General features: G+C 35.1%; 1 non-coding gene across 1 annotated transcript; it reads right to left on the reverse strand.

Annotated features, from left to right (window-relative positions):
* Positions 1-6214: 6214 nt before the first annotated feature.
* LOC113868213 lies at positions 6215-6321 on the reverse strand. The gene has a single exon (XR_003505239.1). It is a non-coding gene; the product is annotated as a small nucleolar RNA R71 (small nucleolar RNA).
* Between the last annotated feature and the right edge of the window lie 14153 nt (positions 6322-20474).

Raw genomic sequence — 20474 nt, forward strand, 5'->3', positions numbered from 1 at the left:
GGTAAAGATTACTCTGGAAGCATAAATATTTGTTTATTTTTTATGCACATAAAATGTCTCTGAATATTTAGTTAAGTAAAGTTTTGACGTCTTTTTTTTTTTTTTAAATTTGAGGATTAACATATTACAATGTTAAAATTAAAACCAAAGAACATCAAATAGATCATAGAGGTATTTAATTAAAAAGCATCAAGCAAGTCAAAATACAAACACATTTTGTGACACAGGATCAAATCTATTGGCACCAATATGAAAGGGAAAGAACATGATATATTTGGAATAGATCCTTAGATGGAGGCTAGCTCTGATAAAAAGTTTACATGGAAGTAACCAAATTAATATTAAAAAATTAGCATCATTAAAAAATACGGTAAAAGTTTGAGTTTAGTTTAAATATTTCAAAGTTGGGTTGTTTGAAAATTAAAAGGTTACAAAACAAAAGCTTAAAAGAAGTGCCACACTCAAATGACTTATTTGTTGAAAAAAAATTGTAATCGACATTGTGTATATTATATCAAATCAAAGACGGGATAGTTAAAATGCGATTAAAAGGAATTATATATTTAAAAAATAATATTAATTTATAGATATTAAGGCATATAAATCCTAAAACTCTAGTACTAAAACTAAAATTTTAGGTATTATTTAATAAGATTGATAACAACAATTGTACACCATAACTCAATTCGCTATGTTATTAGTTCACACAATGGTCGTTAGCATCATTGATATACTGCACAGAATGGTCGTGTGGGTGCTTTATAAGGATTATGACTAAATCTAAGACTTTAAAGTCCTTTGAATAGAAAAACTTTACTAAATCACTTATGAAAGAATTGGTTATATTAAAAAAGAAAAATAAATGATGAACAAGTATACCTTAACTTAGTGCTAACGACTTAAAATTTTATTAAATACTCTACCCAACTATCTAAAATAAAAACAAGTCTTTCTACAATAACATTGTTTTAATATTAATAAAAAAAATTTATATCTATTTTCATTCAATATTTTTTCTTTGTATCAAAACTTTGCTTAAACGGATTAAAAAAAGTTATTATTTTGAAAATTTGTGTGCACTGTATCAATGCTAGTGTCAGAAATTAGATTATTCTATGAAAGCTTGCATGCGTCCATAGAACAATTTCATTACTTGTTTATGCATTGCATTTTGATAAACTGTTAATCTCTTTATTTATAAAATTTTAGCTATTTTTTTATTAAAATTATTATTTTACTCTATAAACTAGATATGTTTCTGTTGATTTTATTGTAGAAAATTATAATAATGTAACTTGATTAAAATAGGTTAAATAAAAAAAATTGTTCAAAAACAAAAAGAATGAGTGAATTTTGAATTTAGATTTTATCTTGTATTTTTGAATTGAGATTTTGTTATCAATACCTCTAGTTCTCTTTTTGTCTCCTCTATGTTCAATGAGACGTCTCTATTCTAAATAGTTTTATCTTCATTTTTATAAAAAAAAAAAGGGTGAATTTTAAATTTATATTTTATGTTGTCTTTTTGAATTGAGATTTTGTTATCGACACCTCTAGTTCTCTTTTTGTCTCCTTAATGAGACGTATGATAATTGTATAAAATAAGTAATTTGAGATATTGACTTGAACACTTTTCATGTTAAAAGTTGGATTATTTTGTTAAATTCTCCTTAAACTTGGAACTCTTACAAATACTTGTATATTTCAAGAAAAGAATGCAATTGTAGTGTTTTGATTTCTTTTTGATCTATTTTGTAGCTGAAATCAAATGAGAAACATCAATTAAAGTTGAAGAAGATTGGAAAAAGTCAAAAAGAGCATTTAAAGCGTGAAGTTGTAGAAAAGTTAGCTTCTAGAGGTTTCTCGCTATAGCGAGACACCATTACTGCAACGAGAATGCTTTATTGTGGAGAGGGTGAATCTGTGCTCCTCTCGCTACAGCGAGAATGTGTCGTTATAGCGAGAGTTTCTTGTTTCGCTGTAGCAAGAAGCATCGCTGCAGCGAGAGACAAATAGAATGACCTAATTTCTATCTTCATGTCTCGCTACATCAAGCAAACCGGTATAAAAGGAAAATTTTATGTTTAGAAGAGAGGTTACTGTTCCATATTAATTTTTAGAGAGGGAGATCAGCGCAGAGCAGAGGAAAAGAGTAAGAATACTCAGTTTTTGATGTTCTACTCCGTTTGTATTTCAATTCATGTTACTATGGTTGCCATGAGTAGCTAAACCTTGTATGGGATTGAATGTAAATCTTCAAACTTAATGTATTCTCAATAATTTATAAAAATATATATGTTTCTTCTTCATTTCTATTATTTTGGTGATTTCAATCCGTGTTAATGGTTGAATCTGTCTATTTGATGGTTTTTGGAGCTCAAATCTAAGCTATATTTGGAAAAATATTATTTAGATCTAGATCTGATTGAGATTACTCAATAATTGGTTACTCTAGGAATAGATTTCAAGTTATTGATTACTTTTAAATTCTAATTTTAATGCTGAATAGTTTGTTAACTGTTTAAGGAATCAACATTTGAGAAATTATCTTAGAAATATATTTTCAATTGAAATATAGGACTTTCATATAAGGTGGCAATGAGAATGGTGGAAATCATGGAGGCAATAGTGGACCAAGGGCAAATCCACTACCAAGAAGAACTCTTGGTGATTATGCCATGCATCAAGGTCTAAGACATTATTCAAGTATAGTGGTTCCACCCAATACAAGGGTTGTAGAAATTAAGCCTGCTTTCCTGAATTTGATAAGCTCATATCAGTTTTCAGGGAAAGATCATGAAGACCCATATGCCCATCTTGATGCTTTTTATGAGTTGGTATCCACTATGAGATTTGATGATGAGTAGACAGAAGTAGCATATTTAAAACTATTTCCATTTTCTCTGATTGGGGAAGCAAAAGTGTGGTTGAAGTCACATCTAAATCAGAGTCTGACAAGCTGGAGTGATGTGGAAAGGAAATTTCTTGCAAGATTCTTTCCATCTTACAAGTATGTTAGTGCAAAATCTGATATCTCCACTTTCAAGCAAGGTCAAGATGAAGCCTGGGAACGTTTTCAGTTCTTGCTTAGGAAATGTCCTAACCATGGGTTTGAAGATGTAGATCAGTTGAATATCTTTTACAATTGTCTTCGGCTTGACACTAAAATGATTTTGGATGCTGCTGCTGGCAGAACAATGATGGTAGTAGATGCAGAACAAGCCTCAAGAATAATTAATGCTCTTTCATCCACTGATAGGCAAGTTCAGCATAATAGAAGGGCAGTGCAGAGAAGAGAAGTTTTAGATTTGAACACATCAGATGCCATCCTTGCTCAAAATAAAATTTTAACTCAAGAGATTGAAGCCCTTACTAAGCAGATGACCAAGTTGCCACAACAGCTTCATTCAATTCATTCCATAACCAGTCAAGTACTCAATGTGATTTTTGTGGAGGAGACCATCTAAATGGTAACTGTGCTTACCTAACTCAAAATGTAGAAAATGAGGAAGTAAATTATATGAGCAACCCACCTCGGGGAGGTAATTTTTCTAACCCTAACAGTAATTCTTATTCTAACATTTTTCACAGGGTTGAAGGCAGAATCAAAACCAAGGATATAGGTGGAGACAAGAAGCTGGATGATGAATCCATATTTTGACTGATATTTTAGCATAATTCTAACACAAATGATAAGAAAAATATATAAAGAAAGCAGAAAAACTTAGAAAAAGAGAAGGAATTGAATTTTGTTTACATATGTAGTTATTTTAGCAATTGTGAAATTTTTGCTTAGGAATTAAGTTTTTAATCTTGTTTTTGTAGGAATAAATTGAGCAAGGATCATATTCTTGGAAGTTTGATGACAAGGAAGAGGAAAGAAGCAAGTCTGGACTCCAAAAACTCAAGAATAAGAAATTGCAGACTGGGCGTGATCACTATTGTCAGTGAAAGTGATCACTTCAGAGCTCAAAGAAGAAGTGAAGTCTGGGCGTTACCACTTTTATCATTAAAAGTGATAGTTCCAAAGAGGCAAAATATCAGGAAAGCTCTGCGTAACCACTATTGTCATCAAAAGTGATCGTTCCAGAGAGTCTTCAACTTGGCGAACTGCGCGTAGTCACTTTTATCAGAAAAAGTGATAACGCGCAACTACCTTGGCTCTGCGTTGTCACTTTTATCATCAAGAGTGATAGTTCCAGAGAGCTCTCAATATCAGAAAAATGCGCGTGGCCACTATTTCTAGGAAAAGTGTTAACGCGCAACCAAAAACTCTCTGCGTAACTACTATTTCTCATAAAAGTGATAACGTGAAAATCTGAGAAATTTTATAAATACCAGAAGCGATCCGGAAAAAAGGGATTCTGTTCATTTTCAATTTTTTTAGTTAGTTTCTGGTTAGAGGAAGTGAGAGAGAGGAGTGGGGATTCAGATCTTGGAGCTTCACGAAGAGGAATTGGAGTGGAGCAAGCTTCCATGGCGTTTCTGAGTTTCTTCTTCTCTTCTTCTCTTTCTTTTTCTTCTTCTGCTGCCATGGCTGTGTAATTCGTTCATAGTTAGGGATTGTAGATCTGAAATGAACATGTTGAATTGATTTGGATCTGGATTTCAAGCTTTGGAATAGATTGAGTGATTGATTCTGAACTTCACGTGTGAATTGAATGGAAATTTGATTAACTAAATTCAGAGGAACCTTTGTCAATGGAAATTGAATTTGTTCTTCAGATCTGAACTAATCACCGAGATTTTAGTTTTCTTATGGATAAGGAACTTTGATCTTGCAATCTTTTGGTTTCTTACACTTAAAGCAACATTGAATTGAATTAGATCTAAGGAATTAGAATGATTTAATTGAATGTTAGGTTCACTGAGTTAAGGAATTAACCTCTGAATAGTATAAAGTGAAACTGATTGTCATTCTTTCCAATTGCTTGTTAATTCAGAACTTTATTGATTAAACATTGGAGTTTCGGTGAGGCAATTCCCTAGCTATGGTTTCTCCCTCTGTTATCACATAACTGTGTGTGCATTGTCTTGTTTGCTTCAAGTTCATTTTACTTTTAATTGTTCCAGTTTGATGTTATTAGGTGTTACCACTCTCCTTACAATTTCGAAAAAGCTTAAATGGTTGTAATTCTATGAAGTGATACTTGAATCTAAATTCCCTGTGGAGACGATATTTGGATCTTAATTTTACTCATCACTTGCTGCAATCCTAGTGCACTTGCTAGTGTAGAAAGACAACAACAAGTTTTTGGTGCCGTTGCCGGGGAATTTTCATTTCAATATCATTAGTAGTAGAAAAGTAACTAGATTGAGCATTTATTTTGTTGCTTTGCTTTCAAATTGCTTTCTGCATAATTTTACTGCACCTTGTGTAATATTCTGCATAATATTTCTGTCTGCTGCATAGAATTTTTACACCTTTGTTATCTTCATAATTTCGGTTTTCATTGTTCTTCATAGTTGTAATTGCCATTCTGCATATTTGTACATGATTTTACAATTCTGCAACTGCTAGATTTAAGTTTCTATATGCTTTTACTGATAGAATTTGCATGAATTCTGTTGTACATTTCTGAATATCAATTGTGGTTTAATTTTGCTTTAAACTGATTTGTATATGCGTGGTAAAAACAAGAATAAATCAATTCTGGTCTTTGATCCTGACATAGACATAACTTTGAGAAGATTGAGAAAAGAGTCTAGAGCAGAAAAAGCCATAGGGAGTGATAGTGAGTTAGAAGCTGTCCATTCTCCAGAATCTCAGAGTAATTCTAGAGTGAAAAGAACATCTACACCCTTGAGACAACCAAATCCAGCAATAGAAATGGCAGAACAGAACAGATTTAGAACATTAGGGGATTATGCTATTCCTAACATGCAAGGTTTTAACTCTTCTATAATTAGGCCAACTATTCAAGCCAACCATTTTGAGATTAAACCTGCCCTACTACATTTAGTCCAACAGGATCAGTTTGCTGGAGGAAATTCTGATGATCCTAACCTGCATATTTCAAATTTTCTGCAGCTATGTGACACCATAAGAATGAATGGAGTTAGTGAAGAAGCTATCAGATTAAGACTATTTCCTTTTTCCTTGAGAGATAGAGCAAAATGTTGGTTACAAGCTCAACCACAAGGAAGCATCACAACCTGGATAGAACTTGTGAATAAGTTTTTAACTAAGTACTTCCCTCCATCTAAAGCTGCTAAGTTGAGAGGAGAAATTACATCCTTTGTGCAGCAAGAAGGAGAATCATTGTATGAAGCATGGGAAAGATACAAAGAACTGCTTAGAAGGTGTCCACATCATTGTATTCCAGATTGGATGCAATTAGAGACTTTTTATAATGGGATGAATGCAGTAACAAGAACAATGGTTGATGCTGCTGCTGGAGGTTCATTAAATACAAAGTCCTTGGAAGAAGCTCAGAGGATTATTGATATGATGGCATCTTCAATGTATCAGAATTCAAACTCAAGGAATCAAGGAAGAAACTCTGGTCATGAAGCTAAAGTTCTGGAAACTTTTCTTGCACAAAATCAACTACAAAATCAAATGTTTTCAGAACAATTAGCTGCCTTAACACAACAAATCAACAATCTGCAAACAGGGAGTATGCCTACCAGTCAGCTAAGTTGTGACTTTTGTGGAGGAAACCATGCAAATGGTGCATGTGAGGCATTCACAAGTGAACCACAAGAGCAAGTGAATTATATGAATAATTTTCAGAGACAACAGCCATCATATCCCCCTGGATTTCAATTTTCAAATAATAGAACTCAGCAGTATTCTAATTGGAATAATCAATATTCTGCTGCAAAGAATTCTAATTCAAATTTGCCTTTTTCTAATGCAGGTCCAGCAACACAACAACATTATTTTCAGAGAAATTCATCCACTCAACCTCAAGGAAATCAAAAATTTTCCAGACCTATGAATGAGAGGTTGACTGAGATGGAAGAGACTATGCTGCAATTCATGAAGGTGACTCAAACAAGCTTCAAAAACCAGGAAGCTTCCATGAAGAAACTAGAGACACAAATTGGACAATTAGCTGAACAATTATCCAGCAGGGATGAAGGAAGATTTCCAAGCAATACAGTAATCAATCCTAAAGAGCAATGTCAAGCCATAACTACAAGGAGTGGAGCTGTAGTTGCAAGCCCTAAACCAGCAGAAAAAAAAGTAAATGATGTAGCAGAAAGAAACATTGAACAAGATCTGCAATAAGGAAATTTTAAGCTATTGAAAAAAGACCATTCAGAAGAAAAAGAAAAAGTTCCTATGAATTCTGAAAGGAAAACCAAAAAGCAACTCTTTGAGGAAGCTTGTAAGCCAATAGATCCAGAAAAATACAAGAGGCTGCCCTATCCTCAAAGAGTTCAGAATCCTAAACAAGAGGAACAATTTGAAAGGTTTATGAATGTCTTTAAGAAATTACAAATTAACATTCCTTTTGCAGAAGCTTTGGAGCAAATGCTCTCATATGCAAAGTTTATGAAAGAACTACTTTCCAGAAAAAGAAAGCTAGAGCATGATAAAATAGTACCTTTGACAGAGGAGTGCATTGCCATTCTCAAGAGAAAGCTTCCTCAAAAGCTGAAAGATCCTGGATCATTTAGCATTCCTTGTGAAATAGGAAACTGCACTGTGGGAAGAGCATTGTGTGACTTGGGAGCAAGCATAAATCTGATGCCATTGGCTGTTCTGCAGAAACTTGGCATAGAGGAAGTGAAGCCCACCAACATTACGCTGCAACTAGCTGATAGATCATACACTTATCCATATGGAGTTGTTGAAGATTTATTAGTTAAAGTTGACAAGTTCATTTTTCCTGCAGATTTTGTAATTCTAGACATGGAGGTGGATTCTAACATTCCTTTGATCCTAGGGAGACCATTTCTTGCAACAGGGAGAGCTTTGATAGATGTGCAGAAAGGTGAACTTATGCTTAGAGTTCAAGATGAGAAGGTAGTGTTTAATGTGTTTGAAGCTTTAAAATATCCAATTAAAGATAGCACATGTATGAAGGTAGATATACTGGATGCTTTCATTATACAACGCCATATTAATGAAATTGATGAACTTGCGGTGTTAGAAGAAATAATATCTGCAGGGAGCAACAAATCTGAACTTCTGCATGAAGAATGCATTAAGGAAGTGCAGCAGCAACTAGAAGCTCTGCCAATTCAAAAATCTACAGAAAATTCAGTGAAGGAGAAGCTAGAAAAGGATGATAAAGAAGAGGAAAAGCAAAGGCTAGAACTGAAACAACTCCCTTCACACCTGCGGTATGCATTTCTGGATGAGAAACATGAAAATCCAGTCATCATCAATAATGAACTTAAGGAAGAACAAGAGGAAAAATTGCTCAGAATTTTGAGAGAACACAAATCTGTAATTGGCTGGAGTATTGCAGATCTGAAAGGTATAAATCCCTCATTTTGTAAGCACAGAATTTTATTTGAAGAGAATTTTAAGCCTGTTGTGCAGCCACAAAGGAGGTTAAACCCAGCCATGAAAGAGGTAGTTAAAAAAGAGGTCATAAAGCTGTTAGATGCAGGAATAATATACCCAATTTCTGACAGCAATTGGGTAAGTCCAGTCCAAGTTGTTCCAAAGAAAGGTGGTATGACAGTTGTACCTAATGAAAAGAATGAACTTGTCCCTACTAGGACTGTGACTGGATGGAGAATGTGCATAGACTATAGGAAATTAAATGATGCAACCAGAAAAGATCATTTCCCACTACCATTTGCAGATCAAATGTTAGAAAGACTTGCTGGACATTCATTTTATTGTTTTCTTGATGGGTATTCAGGATATAATCAAATAGCTGTAGATCCTTTATATCAAGAGAAAACTGCATTTACATGTCCATTTGGAGTCTTTGCATATAGGAGAATGCCATTTGGTTTGTGTAATGCCCCTGCCACTTTCCAAAGATGCATGCTTTCTATTTTTTCTGATTTGGTAGAAAACATCATAGAAGTGTTCATGGATGATTTCTCTGTTTTTGGTGATTCTTTTGATGATTGTTTAGCTAATCTATCCACTGTTTTGCAGAGATGTCAAGACACTAATCTTGTGTTAAATTGGGAAAAGTGCCATTTCATGGTACAAGAAGGCATTGTCCTTGGTCACAAAATTTCAGAGAAAGGAATGGAGGTGGACCAAGCTAAAATAGAAGTCATTAGTAAATTGCCTCCACCTATCAATGTTAAGGGAGTTAGAAGTTTTTTAGGACATGCTGGTTTTTATAGAAGATTCATAAAAGACTTTTCCAAGATTGCTAAACCCTTGAGTAATTTACTTATAAAGGATGCAGATTTCATATTTGATGAAAATTGTTTGCATGCATTTTCTGTTTTAAAAGAGAAACTGATTTCTGCACCTATTCTTGCAAAACCAGATTGGAAACTACCTTTTGAACTCATGTGTGATGCAAGTGATAGTGCAGTGGGTGCTATTTTAGGACAGAGAAAAGATAGGAAATTACATGCTATCTATTATTCAAGCAAAGTGTTAAATCCTGCACAAGTGAATTACACAACAACAGAAAAAGAACTTTTAGCTGTTGTATATGCTTTTGATAAGTTCAGATCATATTTAATGGGTTCGAAAGTGATTGTATATACTGATCATGCTGCTCTTAAATATCTCTTGACAAAACAGGATGCAAAGCCCAGATTATTAAGATGGATTCTACTCCTCCAAGAATTTGAGCTAGAGATCAAAGACAAGAAAGGAAAAGAAAACAGTGTTGCTGACCACCTATCCAGATTACTCTTGGAGAGTTCAACCACTGAATCATTGGAAATAAATGAAGAATTTCCAGATGAAAAGCTGTTCGCAGTGGATAACATACCTTGGTTTGCTGACATTGCAAATTTTAAAGCCACTCAATTCATACCAAAGAGGTTTACTTGGCAGCAAAAGAAGAAGTTCCTACATGATAGCAAATTCTATGTGTGGGAAGACCCATACTTGTTCAAAATTGGAGTAGATGGGTTACTTAGAAGATGCATTCCACAAAGTGAGCAAGCTGAGATATTATGGCATTGTCATAATTCAGAATATAGAGGCCACCATGCAAGTTCAAGAACTGCTGCAAAAGTGTTGCAAGCAGGTTTCTTTTGGCCTACACTCTTCAAAGATGCCAAAAGGTATGTAGAAAACTGTGACAAATGTCAAAGAACTGGAAATATCTCAAGAAGACATGAGCTGCCATTAACCAACATCTTAGAAGTGGAATTGTTTGATGTATGGGGGATTGATTTCATGGGACCATTTCCCCCATCATTTTCACACGAATACATTCTAGTGGCAGTGGATTATGTGTCTAAATGGGTAGAAGCAATTCCCACCAGATCAAATGATGCAAAGGTAGTGATTTCTTTTATAAGAAAGAACATTTTTTCAAGATTTGGTGTGCCTAGAGTGCTAATAAGTGATGGAGGTACTCACTTCTGCAACAAGTATCTTGAAGCTGTATTAATGAAATATGGTGTGAAGCATAAGGTTGCTACTCCTTACCATCCACAAACAAGTGGACAAGTGGAGGTTTCAAATAGAGAAATCAAGCAAATTCTGGAGAAGGTAGTGAACAGCTCAAGGAAGGATTGGTCAAAGAGGCTGGATGATTCATTGTGGGCATACAGAACTGCTTTTAAAACTCCAATTGGTATGTCTCCATATCAGTTAGTATTTGGAAAGGCCTGTCACCTACCCCTAGAGTTGGAACATAGAGCATATTGGACTACAAAATGGCTTAATTTCGATCTGTCAAATGCTGGAAGGAAGAGAGTTCTGCAGCTGCATGAATTGGAGGAATTCAGACAGCAAGCATAAGAGAATGCAAAGTTGTACAAAGAAAGAATCAAGAGAATCCATGACAAGTTCATTCTGCAAAAAGATTTCAGACCTGGCCAGCAAGTGCTGCTATTCAATTCAAGATTAAAATTATTTCCAGGGAAATTGAAATCTAGATGGTCTGGACCATTTTTAATAAAGGAAACCTCTCCCTTTGGAGCAATTCTTATAGAAGATCAGAAAACAGGGAGGGAATTCAAGGTCAATGGCCAAAGACTGAAGATCTATCAGGGAGAAGAGTTTGCAAGAAACATATCGTGCTTGAAATTGGTTCCTCTTGAGTGAGGAACAACTAATGTCAAGCTAGTGACATTAAAGAAGCGCTTTGTGAGAGGCAACTCACATTTCTAACCCAGTTTAAGCTTTCTATAGTGTTTTTAGAATTTTGCATATTATTGTTTTGTAAATTTCTGATATGCTGCAAAAATTCTACACAAATATTGCTGAATCTGAGTTTCTGAGGTGCATTTGTTTGTTTAATCTGAAAATTGATGAGGTGAATGTGTAGTTAAGAGTTTAAGATTCTGCATAATCTAATTTTACCAATTTCTAGAAGTTTCTGCATAATGTATGTGAATAGTCCACTGAATCTAATTTTCTGAGGCATAATTGAGATACTTGAACTGAGATTCAATGTGAAGAGTGTGTATTTGATAGATTCAAGAGTGAAAATTTAATTAATTGAGGTTTTAGAGGTAATTGATTAATGAGAGGAGTCACTTTATTGCAGAAAAGAAGCTACGCAGAGACGGCAATTTGAGGTTTTCTGCTGGAACAATCACTTTTACTGATAAAAGTGATCACGCAGAGACAGATGGGAAAATGAACTCTCTGGAACGCTTCCTTTTTCTGTCAAGAGTGACTACGCACAGGTAAGTAAACTTCTAATATCTCTGCGTTAGTACTTTTATTGAAAAAAGTTATCACTTTGCTGCGCATTATCACTTTTCTCAGCAATAGTGATAACGCGCGCCTCACCCTGAAAAAATTCACTCTCTGGAACATTCACTCTTTTGAATAATAGTGATTACGCTGGGATCAATTAATTTTACAACGTTCATTTCTTTTAAAAAAATTGTCACGTGCCCAGCGTAACCATATATAATCCCTAACCTGAGCACGCACACACACTTTTCATGCTTGAAACTTCATCTCTGTCTAAGTTTTCTCTGCAAATCTCACTCTCTGTGTGCGTCGACCTAGAATCAACCAACATTTCTCATTCAATACTACACCGTCCTGCAAGGTACACTTACTCTCATCCCTCTGTAACTGTAGCTAGGGTTTTCTCTGTTTACAAACTTGGAAAAATGTAGAATAGGGTACTGAGGCACTGTAGGAGCAATACACTGAAGAAGTCTTCCCTGTCATTTATGGAGCATTCGAATCTGCATTGTACATAATTGAATAAAAGTTCTGCAAAAATTGGGATGACCTAAAAAGAATTCAGTGAAAAGTTGTTTGAGCTAAGACTGTTGAATGAGATTAATTGCAAACATACACTGCATGTAATGCAATCGAATGTTAGGAAAATACTAGGACAAGTAAATCTGCACTACTTTGATGGAATAACTGTTTGCTGAGAATGATTGGGTTGCAATTTATGTTTGAAAATTGGTTGAAACTTGAAAATATTGCTCTGCGCTACCCTAATTTTTAATGATAGTGAACACATCTTGAATTTTCAGCTTAGAAATATCTAAATTTCTCTGAAAGTGATGAATTAATGTTAAGTATCTATTATGTGCATTGTATAATACATGCCCTGACAGCAAACTTAAATTTCAAATTCTGAAGCTATTTGGTTCAAAATAGAATGGATAATACTTCAGATAGCTGCTCTCTGTCATGTATGTTAGTCTGATGGGATAATTGAAATTACATTGCATATATTATGAACCACATTTCTGCAGAATATGAACTGATAGCAACAGAACTTTCTGAAACTGTAGAATTGAAAATTAGAATACATAGCTGTGCTGAAATTGAGTTAGACATTAAATTGGGATTATCTGAAATGTATACTTGATTGCAAAATGAATACAACTTGGGAATTTTGGTCAAGGCATGTAATTATCTTTCTGCGTTACCCTGTTAATTGATAAGAGTGTGCACTCTGAAATTTTACTGTTAGATTTTGCATGTTTTGAATAAGTTGTACAATTGGGTGTTGGTTCTATTAGCAGATTGCATGATGAGAAGTATTAGAAAATTTTAATTTCTGCAAACTGCTTGATTAAATTTTCTGCAGCATAGGATTATTCTTGATTCTAAAATTTTTAACTGACAATTACTCCTTCAATGCAGAAAATTCCAAAATGGTTAGGACTTCATTCAACACACCTGTGGGTCCTCCTAAGAAGAAGCAAGCTGCATCTTCTACCACCCCTAAGAAGAAGCGAGCTGCATATTCCATGACCCCAACAAGAAGATCCAGCAGAAATCTCCAAGCTGTAGAATCAAAAAGAGCCAGAACTGATGGTGTCTCAAGCTCTTCACCTATTCAGATATCTGAACCCTCACCTTCTCCCTCACCTCAGACAAGATCATCTGCACCTACATCTTCACCCTCACCTTCTCCACCACCTTCAACCAGATCATATGCACCTGCACCCTCACCTACACCATCACCTCCACCAAGAACAGTTGTACCTTCAGGATCCTCACCACCAGCCCCACATGATCCGAGATTCAGAAGTTTGGCTCATGAAAACTTTTTCAGAGCCAATATTCTAAGAAGAAAAATTGTTCCCGACAGAGCATTCCAAATAGCTGGGAACAACTATCCTGAAATTAAAGAAGAAATCCAGAAAAGAGGCTGGGAATTCTTCTGTGCAACAGCTGGCCTGGGTTGGAGGGAAATAACTCAGGAATTCTATGCCAATGCCATGAAGTTTAAAGGGAAAGGAACCCCTAAGTTCAGCTCCATGGTCAAAGGCATGAGAATTGACTTCTCACCAGCAAATATCAACAGGGTGCTGGAAATTAATTCTGCACAACATGCTGCACAGTTGGACTTCAAAACATTTAAGGAAAGTCCAGATATTGATTTTGTGCAAATTCTGGAAAGGATTGGGAAACCAGGCACCACATGGGAGCTCAACCAATCTAAGAAGCCAAAGCATATTGTCACCAAGAATCTTCTGCCCTTTGCCAAAGTATGGAGCATGTTTATTTTAAATTCGTTCATGCCTGTCAAACATAGCTCCACACTAGCTGTGAAGAGGGCTGCTCTACTTTTTGCCATAGTCTCCAATATCTACATAGATGTGGGAGAGGTAATAAGTGACTGTATCTTGGGAATACTGAAGACAAAAAGGGATTCATTAGCCTTTCCTTCAGTAATTACACTACTTTGTGAAGACGCAGGAGTAGAGTTTGGTGATTATCAAGAGAAAATCAGAGCTGCACCATCCATTTCTGCAGCTCTGATCAAAGAGATTTATGCAACTGTTTCCTGCACTTTTGCAGCCCCAATCCCTTCACAATTCAAGAAAGAGAAACCAATGATGATGAAGGACACTCTGAAGCAGCTAGCTGAAGGGCAGAACCAACTTGCTGAAAGGCAGACTGAGCTGCATAATAGCCTCAAAGCTAGAGTCATGCTAATGGAATGTATTATGCTGAATATTGGTCAGAAATTGGGAATGACCAAAGAAGAAATGTATCATACTCCAGACTTAGCAGAGAATGCCCAGTGCCTTCGTTCTTCTGTTTTCAAGAATATGCCAATATACAGAACCCACTTTCCTCAGCCACCATTTGAAGAGGTGGTGGAAGAAGAAAAAGAAGAAGAAGAAGGTTCTGAAGAGGAAAGCTCAGAGGAAGAAGATGCAGCAGAAGATTAGTCTAGGAATTTAAATTCTGTTATTAGATTTTGTAAATTTCTGGTAGTTTAAACTTTTTGGGTTGTAATCACTAATTGGTACACTTTGGTTTAATTCTCACTTACCTATTTTGCAATTATATTAGCTTCTTAACTAATTACCTTTATCTTGCTGCGAGTTAATGGAAATCTGGTGTTTTTGTGCAGAGAATATCACACACAACACTCACACACATTGGATGGTGACTCTTGCACAAGCTGCCATGAAAGGGGGGTTTCATTCTCTACCTCTTATTCATGTGTAGCCTCACATTACACTGAATTGTTGTTGAAAAACACCAAAATACTAGAATAAATAATAAACTGCTGGCTGTGAATTCTGTGTGAAAATTTTTTTTAAGTTGTTTTTCCCATTCTCAAAATGAGATCACACTTGTATTTTCAAAAATGAGGCAGTTGCCACTAGGTGCATATATTTCTGAAAAGTGCATTGTGTTTTCATTAATCCACATGATCACTTATAAATGCCTAGTGAGACTTGAGCTACCTACTTCTTTCCTTGTGTGATTAATCAGATTTTACTGCATTCTCTAGAACTTGCCCTTGTTCTTAATTGAATATGCATGTTACAGTTCTCACACACATGATAGAGGCCATGTTTGATATACTTAGTTAGCTTAAAATGCCTTCCCTTATAATTAATTGCCCTAGTTTACCCCGTTTGAGCTTAATATTCCCTTTTCTTGAGTTAACTTCCTTACACGCCTTGCTGAAAAACCAATTTTACCATTCAAATTGATCAAAGGCATTGTGAGTTTAATCAAGAATGAGTTTTAAAATTAAGTTTGGGGTAGCATCCAATTAAGTTGCTTGAGGACAAGCAAAATTTTAAGTTTGGGGTAGGGGAGTAGCAAGCTATCTAAGTTTGAGTTCAAAAAGTCAGAACAAAAGAACAAAAGTGCTGCAGAAAAATTAAAAATTATGCAGCAAAACTGTGGAAAACATGAGTTCAAAAATAGAATCTGAGTTGAAAAGAGCAAAATGGAGATCAAAAAGAAGAAATTAGCAGTAAACTATTGTAGAGAAAAAGAAAAAGAAATTCAACGAAAAGAAAAGAGTAAATGGAAGTAAGAGAAAAAAAAGAAGAAGAGGAAAATAAAAATTCTGCTGCACAAAAATGATTAGTCTGCTGCATAACTGAGGAATTTAATGTGAATTGATGCTAAACCAGACTAGTTTTAAAGTCATTCACTCAAAATGCTTCTGATCTTTTGAAATTGCAACTTGTTTCTTATTTTGTTCAGTATCTACCTTAACCTAAGCCCTGTTATAAACTGTAAAAAGTCCTCTTGATGTGTGATTGGCTGTACTAAGCAGAGGAGATAGAGAAATTGGGTAAGCATATGGTAGAGTGCAGTGAAATTGATGATTTAGAGTGAAAACAGCACCCAAACACTGTTGAGTGATGAGAGAAACACTGTCCAGTGAGAAGTGATCATGATTTTAATGTTTCTCACATGAACTTGGCTGATATATTCACTTAGATAGCAATTCTTGCTTAAAATTTGATGAATGCATTGAGATTGCAATGATGAGTAATTGGATGAATATCTTGATTAAAAATTTTGCAGAAAACACAGAATTGCAAATTGAAAAAAATTCTGATATAGCAGTTGTGAAATGGTTTCTGAAAAGTGGAAGAATTACCCTTGGTTTAATTTGATTTGCTTAAGGACAAGCAAAAATTCAAGTTTGGGGTAGTGATGAATCCATATTTTGACTGATATTTTAGCATAATTCTAACACAAATGATAAGAAAAATATATAAAGAAAGCAGAAAAACTTAGAAAAAGAGAAGGAATTGAATTTTGTTTACATATGTAGTTATTTTAGCAATTGTGAAATTTTTGCTTAGGAATTAAGTTTTTAATCTTGTTTTTGTAGGAATAAATTGAGCAAGGATCATATTCTTGGAAGTTTGGTGACAAGGAAGAGGAAAGAAGCAAGTCTGGACTCCAAAAACTCAAGAATAAGAAATTGCAGACTGGGCGTGATCACTATTGTCAGTGAAAGTGATCACTTCAGAGCTCAAAGAAGAAGTGAAGTCTGGGTGTTACCACTTTTATCATTAAAAGTGATAGTTCCAGAGAGGCAAAATATCAGGAAAGCTCTGCGTAACCACTATTGTCATCAAAAGTGATCGTTCTAGAGAGTCTTCAACTTGGCGAACTGCGCGTAGTCACTTTTATCAGAAAAAGTGATAACGCGCAACTACCTTGGCTCTGCGTTGTCACTTTTATCATCAAGAGTGATAGTTCCAGAGAGCTCTCAATATCAGAAAAATGCGCGTGGCCACTATTTCTGGGAAAAGTGTTAACGCGCAACCAAAAACTCTCTGCGTAACTACTATTTCTCATAAAAGTGATAACGTGAAAATCTAGGAAATTTTATAAATACCAGAAGCGATCCGGAAAAAAGGGATTCTGTTCATTTTCAGTTTTTTTAGTTAGTTTCTAGTTAGAGGAAGTGAGAGAGCGGAGTGGGGATTCAGATCTTGGAGCTTCACGAAGAGGAATTGGAGTGGAGCAAGCTTCCATGGCGTTTCTGAGTTTCTTCTTCTCTTCTTCTCTTTCTTTTTCTTCTTCTGCTGCCATGGCTGTGTAATTCGTTCATAGTTAGGGATTGTAGATATGAAATGAACATGTTGAATTGATTTGGATCTGGATTTCAAGCTTTGGAATAGATTGAGTGATTGATTCTGAACTTCACGTGTGAATTGAATGGAAATTTGATTAACTAAATTCAGAGGAACCTTTGTCAATGGAAATTGAATTTGTTCTTCAGATCTGAACTAATCACCGAGATTTTAGTTTTCTTAGGGATAAGGAACTTTGATCTTGCAATCTTTTGGTTTCTTACACTTAAAGCAACATTGAATTGAATTAGATCTAAGGAATTAGAATGGTTTAATTGAATGTTAGGTTCACTGAGTTAAGAAATTAACCTCTGAATAGTATAAAGTGAAACTGATTGTCATTCTTTCCAATTGCTTGTTAATTCAGAACTTTATTGATTAAACATTGGAGTTTTGGTGAAGCAATTCCCTAGCTATGGTTTCTCCCTCTGTTATCACATAACTGTGTGTGCATTGTCTTGTTTGCTTCAAGTTCATTTTACTTTTAATTGTTCCAGTTTGATGTTATTAGGTGTTACCACTCTCCTTACAATTTCGAAAAAGCTTAAATGGTTATAATTCTATGAAGTGATACTTGAATCTAAATTCCCTGTGGAGACGATATTTGGATCTTAATTTTACTCATCACTTGCTGCAATCCTAGTGCACTTGCTAGTGTAGAAAGACAACAACACTGGACCATCCCACAAACCACCACCTTTTCATCAGCATTCTTCATACAATCAACAACAACAGCCACAGTTTCCTCCACTTCATGAGAAACAGTCCAAACTGGAGGATATCTTAGAGAAATTCATGTAGATGTCAATGACCAACTAGAAGAACACTGAGACGTCCATTAGAAATTTAGAGACACAAGTGAGATAGTTGGCAAAATAGCTGTTAGAGAAGCAAACTGCAGGGTATTTCTCTGCCAACACACAAACTAACCCGAAGGAGCATTGCAAATCAATTACCACAAGAAGTGGTAAGGAGATTGGAAGAGGGATTGGTGATTATTTGGCGAAATGAAGAGGAGGTGAAGGAGAGAAAAGAGAGTGAAAAAGAAAAAAGTGGAAGTAAGGAAGAAGGTGATAAGAATAATAAGAAAAGTGTACATAGTGAGAAAAAGAAAGAAAAAGAAAAAAATGAGAGTGATAAAAAAAGGATAAAGGTGAACTTCCACAATTGAAAGACCTATCATACCCTAAGATTCCTTCCAAGAAAGACAAGGAGAGATAATTTTCCAGATTCATGGACATTTTTAAAAGATTGCAAATTAACATTCCTTTCATGGAGACTATGGAGCAAATGCCAACTTATGCTAGATTCATGAAAGAGTTGCTCACAAAGAAAAGAAGATTCTCAGAGGAGACAGTTGAGTTAGAGGCAGGCTTCAGTGCAATAATCCAAAAATCTTTACCTCAAAAAACAAAGGATCTAGGTAGCTTCACAATTCCAGTAACCATAAGTGCATTACCAATGGAAAAGCCTTTGTTAGATTTGGGAGCAAGTATCAACCTGATACCACTATCCATGCTGAAAAGGATTAGGGAGCTGGAGATCAAACCTACAAGAATAACTTTGTAACTGACAGGTAGATCTATGAAATTTCCTTATGGTGTAGCAGAGGATGTCTTAGTGAAGGTAGATAAATTTGTAATTCCAGTTGATTTTGTAATCATGGATATGCAAGAAGATGTGGAAGTTCCTCTAATTTTGGGAAGGTCATTCATGAAGACTGCCAAGGTGATTATTGATGTAGATGATGACAAACTCAAAGTGAGAGTCCACGATGAAGAAGTTAATTTTGATGTCTTTGAAGATATACATCATTCTAAGGATAAACAACAATGCTTTAGGATGAATGTAATTGATGAACTTTGCATGGTGAAAAAGACATAATTGTACAAGTCCAGTCCATTGGAAAAAACTTTAATTGAAGTTTATCAAGATTTAAATGAAGAAGAGGAAAAGGAGATTGAAAATTGTTTAAAGAATCTTTAATCTTCTAAAGAACTATCTCCACATGAAGCTCATCATGAGAACTTGCCTCAGGAAAAGAAGATAGAGGAGCAAAAATTAGAGCTGAAAATGTTACCATCACATCTTAAGTATGTGTTTCTTGAAAATTGAGGGAAAAAGCCAGTAGTAATTAGCAGTGTATTATCAAAAGGAGATAAGGACAATTTGATTTCAGTATTGAAGGCAAATGAAGGAGCTATAGGATGGACTTTATCAGATCTTAAAGGTATTAGCCCTTTTTATTGCATGCATAAGATTCATATGGAAGCATATTTCAAACTAGTGGCTCAACCTCAGAGACATCTGGATTCTACCATGAAAAAAGTTGTAAAGAAGGATGTGATGAAACTGTTGGATGTTGGAATGATTTATCCTATTTCAGACAATGCTTGGGTTAGTCCACTCCAGGTAGTCCCAAAGAAAAGGGGGATGATTGTGATCAGAAACAACAAGGATGAATTAATTCTAACTAGAACAGTTACTGGCTAGAGAATGTGCATTGATTACAGAAAACTTAATCAGGCTACTAGGAAAGATCACTTCTTTTTGCCATTTAAGGATCAAATGTTGGAGAGATTAGCTGGACAAACCTTCTATTGCTTTCTGGATGGATATTCAGGGTACAATTAGATTATTATAAATCCAGAAGATCAAGAGAAAACTGCCTTCACATGTCCATTCGTTATTTTTGTTTATAAAAAATTGCCATTTGGATTGAGTAATGCACTAGCTACTTTCCAAAGATACATGTTAACTATCTTCTCAGATTTGGTGGAGAAATGTATAGAAGTATTCATGGATGACTTCTCAGTTTTTGAATCATCATTTGAAGATTGCCTAGCAAACTTAGACACCATACTAAAATGGTGTGTTGAAACAAATTTGGTGCTTAACTGGAAAAAATGTCATTTTATGGTGACTGATGGTGTGGTATTGGGCCACAAGATTTCCTCTAAGGGCATTAAAGTTGATAAAGCAAAAGTGGAGGTGATTGAGAAGCTTCCACCACCAACAAATGTAAAAGGAATCAGAAGTTTCCTTAGGCATGCTAGGTTCTACAAGCGGTTCAT

This window comes from Abrus precatorius, unplaced genomic scaffold (assembly GCF_003935025.1).
Source record: "Abrus precatorius isolate BTA unplaced genomic scaffold, Abrus_2018 Scaffold5, whole genome shotgun sequence".
Taxonomy (NCBI): Eukaryota; Viridiplantae; Streptophyta; class Magnoliopsida; order Fabales; family Fabaceae; genus Abrus; species Abrus precatorius.